This window comes from Phacochoerus africanus, chromosome 5 (assembly GCF_016906955.1).
Source record: "Phacochoerus africanus isolate WHEZ1 chromosome 5, ROS_Pafr_v1, whole genome shotgun sequence".
NCBI classification, from domain to species: Eukaryota; Metazoa; Chordata; class Mammalia; order Artiodactyla; family Suidae; genus Phacochoerus; species Phacochoerus africanus.
In genome coordinates, this window is record NC_062548.1 from 112150433 (window position 1) to 112155095 (window position 4663).

General features: G+C 32.2%; 1 long non-coding RNA gene across 1 annotated transcript; it reads left to right on the forward strand.

Annotated features, from left to right (window-relative positions):
* Window positions 1-2174: 2174 nt before the first annotated feature.
* Window positions 2175-3627, forward strand: LOC125126857 (uncharacterized). Its single transcript, XR_007134808.1, has 2 exons — window positions 2175-2451; window positions 3254-3627. It is a non-coding gene; the product is annotated as an uncharacterized LOC125126857 (long non-coding RNA).
* Window positions 3628-4663: the final 1036 nt, after the last annotated feature.

Sequence of the window (4663 nt, forward strand, 5' to 3'; positions counted from 1 at the left end):
TAGTCTGATTTAAACTTATTGCTCTGTGGTACATATGAAAATTGTTTTTTTTATTAATTCCATTTCAGAATTTTTATGTTAAGAAGTGGTAAACTTTAGCTCTTATGTTAAAGTATGTTAAGGATGTATTTTTATATTTTACATATTTATGTGATTTTTTTAATCACAGATATTAGAATCATATTTTAAAGTTAGCTTTTAAAATTACGTAGTTTGCCTTTTTGTGTGTGACATCACTTTGTGTCATTACTGTATTATAATACAATATAAATTCAAGATTGGTAACAAGAACATAGACGTAGTCCTGTAAAATTCAGAGATGGTGTTTGATAGGCAGTAGTCTGCAAATGAGGAAACATTGAAGAACGTTCTTAGTGTTTTTCAGATCATTGCAGACCATACACTGCTGCTATGCTTTTTTAGTGCTCTAAGCAATTTGACTCTCTTACTTGAATTTTTAGCAAGAAATCATTAACAGTAACAACAAAAAAAACCACTGGATTTTCCTACAGTTCTGTGGGGGTTTTTTTGTCATGATTTTTGGTGCGGCTCTTCCAACTAAAATAATGGTATGGTGTTGTATTTCTTTCTTTAGTATAGACTAATTCTAGTCACTTTGGCAAAAAAAAAAAAAAGTAATTCAACTAGTTAATTTTTGGCCATCATGTATGTACTAGATTATACCTATTTTAATCTAACACTGGGTATTTATATTACATTGGAGAACATTTATATCTTCAGTGTTATGCCAAAATAGCACAATTTTTAGATGCCTTGCACCAATTTTATTTAAAAATTTACATTTTATTCACTAAATACCAACTTTATATACTCAAGAACTGAGATAAATTATGTAATCTTTTGAATTTAGTATTACCCACCTGTATATATGTGTGGAAATTATATTCTTACATATTAGTGATTTATTTCCCATCATTCAGATAAGCTTTTGAGTACTGTAAATATTTATTCCTTATTTATTATATAGACTTATAAAAATTTCAAAATTGACTACAAAGTGGATTTTTAATGTTTTCTGGGTATAAAACTAATACATGACTATTATAGAAAATTTAGAAGATACTGATACATATAAACAGGAGAAAAAAATCATCTGCAGTCTCACTATTCAGAGATAACACTGTTAATATTTTTTGTATTTCCTTTCAATCTTTGTCTATGCTATTTATATGTATGAGTGTGTACATGTGTTTGTGTGTGTGCATTATAACAAAATTGAGATTATACTGACCATATAGTTGTATACCCTACTTTTTTATAACTTACCATCATAAGTATTTCCCCATGTCTTTGAAAAATGTGATTTTTTAAAATGGCTGCCTAATACTCTGTTGTATGAATATACCATAATTGAACCAGTTCTCTCTTTGGATATTAGATTATTTCTAATATTTCACAATTATAAATAATAGTGGGATGGACATCTTTGTATGTGAAATTTTAATTCTATATTAGACTAATTTCTTAGGTTATATTCATGGGAATGGGATAATTGGTTTAGGTGGTGAGAGTTTTTTAAGCTTTTTAAAATATGACCAAGTTACCCTTCAGAAAGATTGTTCCAAATTAGCAGTATATTAATAGTCATCATACTGCCCCTTTTCCACTATTATTATTTTTTCTAATTGTTGAATGTTAACAAATACTTGGTTGTTGTTAGAGTGGCTTAACAGTGAATTATTTTTTCTCTTCTGTTATTTTATAGTTGGTTGATTAATAAAAAGCATAAGAGGGTTGCGTAGGTTTGAGTGGGTTTTAGCCCTCTGAGGATGTTTGCTGTACATTTAAAGCTCTAATGTGCTTCAGCATCACTCCACCCTTTCCTGGAATATGAACATATCTTTCTTACTCAGTCATAAAGTAGAATGAATTCCAAACTGATGGTTAAGTGTTGGGTTCTGGTTCTGCTTCTGCCACTAATTAGTTGTTGCACTATAAATATTTCATGTTGTATTGAGCCTTTAACTATAAAACATAGAGGTACCCTCTTAAACACTTTTCAGTTTCAAAGTACTTTGATGTTGTGACTTAGCTCTTTAGAGATTTTGATGTCCCTTATGTTTAAAAAATTACATGATTGAATTAGATTAGAAGTATTTTTATTTCATTCTATATACATGAAAGTCAATTTTTTGAACACAAAAGGAAAATTAATTTGCATTACCTAATGCAGTTAATATTACCTAAATTGTTGAACTTAAGCTTTCCTACTTTAAGTGCCTTTAACAGTGTTTTTATTTGGAATATAAAATGTAAAGGAAATTTTATGTAGTTCTGCACAGTTTCTCTTTTATGATATACTTTTTGAGTAATTTGCAGCAACTTTTTTTTTTAACCTTAGATTGCACAGAGCATTATATTCATGGATTCTTCACTATTCTGCTAGTGAGTCCTTGAGAAATCTAAGTTAAAGATTAGCTCAGTGAGCAGGTAAGTAAATGCTCTCTGTCTTGGGTGGGCAACAGATCTTTATACAGAGTAAGGGATAAAGGACTGTTCAGATTGCAGTGTTTATATTTAGATATTCCAATACAGATTGTAGCTGTCCTGAGATAGTTAATCGTTATTATTGCAGATCTCAAATTTTTCTTTATAGTAAATAGCTCATTATCCTAGATTAGAGGTTGGTAAATGTTTTGTAAAAAGGTCCAGATAGTAAATATTTTGGGTGTTTTAGGGCAAATGGTCTCTCCCCAGCCATTCACCTTTGCCATTGTAACACAAAAGCAGCAATAGACAATGTGTAAATGAGTGAGTGTGGCTGTATTTCATTCACACATTATTTACACAAAAAATTGGCCAGCTGGATTTGGTCCACAGGCCATAATTTGCTGTCCCCTGTCCTTAGATGGTATAATTCACTCTTAGTTCACATTACTGGCTAGTAATTTAAATTGCAACAAGTGGTTATCAGTTTTTGCCATCCCAACCTCTCTTAACTTGACATAGTCTATTTGGCTGAGTTCGAGTGTTATTTAGGATTATAAAGGTAAGTGGGAAGTGGGCAAGGGAAATTAGAAACTCTTGGAAACCTAGTGTTAAAGCATTTTGAAGCCCTTTTATTTGCTGGAGTCTTTTGGGAGGTTTGCTTTGTAGCTATAAATCAATCAAGAGTGATGAGTGGAGGTTGTTACTGGTTTTTGCAAATTATATAAATTACTTTAAGCACTTGGCTACCTAAATGGTAGTAGAGGATGGAAGAAGTGAGCCTTTTTACCTGAATGTATTCTAGGACACGAGACCAGATTTAAGAGAAGTTGTGAAATGTAAGACTTTATTTGGCCATGTAAAGAATGACTTCTGGAAAAACTACCATCTTCCGTCACCATCACTTTATTTTAGATCCCCTCAAGCTCCCCCCAAACTTAGGAAGGACATAACTTAGAATAAAAGAGAGTTACTTAACTTGAATGACCTTAAAATTGATGGAAAAAGTACTACACTGTTCTTTTCTCATTTGCTCTGGATCACTGAAAACTTCATGAAGGAACAGTACCAGTCCATAGACTGGCCGATGGAAAGTGCTGTGATACAGTTGTTCAAAGACCTAATGTAGTTATAAAATTATTGTTGATTAGCAGATGTAATAAACAGCATGCATTCTGATATTCAATCTAAAATTTTATATTTATTTGTTCGTTGTGTTAAACATCAAGAGGGGTATTATGAACCATGTGTCTCTTGGAGGCAGCCGGAATGCTGAAGGCCTGAGTGGTATGAAGAGTAGGATGCAAAGAAATTGGTGATACTTATTTTGCAGAAAATAAATTTAAAGAGAGGGAATTTTCTTCAGATATTTGAGGACTGCCATGTGTAAGAAGGAATATAATTGTTCTGTCTTGTTCTAGGTGGGAAAGTTAACTATAAGAAATGGAAGTTTCTGGTTCCACATATAATGTTCTGTATGAGAATTTCTAAATGAAAGTCAGCTCTGTCCTCATAAAATCATTGGGAGTATTCTAACAAAAGCCAGATTAGTGGTTCTCAAAGTGGGATCCCTGTACTATCAGCATCAGCATCACTTGGGTGTATTACCTGGGTAGATCTAAAATTTTGGATCACCACGCTGAAAAAGCTGATAGAATTAATGCAAATAAGATGGCACTTACTTCATTTGTATAAAATTTTTAAAGATCATTTAAAAATAAAAACTGCTTTTGATCATTTAATACTTTCAACAGAAATTATAAATTGACGATGGTTACTTAATTGTTAGTGAAAGTGACCACTTTGCTGAACAGAGGTGCTTCTTGAATCTAAAATAGAGCCATACCATATGATGTCACTTATATCTGGAATCTAATATATGGCATAGATGAACCTATCTACAGAAAAGAAACAAATTCATGGACTTGGAGAACAGACTGGTGGTTGTCAAGAGGGAGGGGGAGAGAGTGGGACGGACTGGGAGTTTGGGGTTAGTAAATGCAAAGTATTGCATTTAGAGTGGATAAGCAGTGAGATCCTGCTGTATAGCACAGGGAACTGTATCTAGTCATCTGTGATGGAACACAATGGGGGATAATGTGAGAAAAAGAATGTATAAATGTATGTATGACTGGGTCACTTTGCTGTACAGCAGAAATTGAGAGAACATTGTAAAACAAATGTAATAGAAAAAAAATAATCTTTAAAAAAAGAG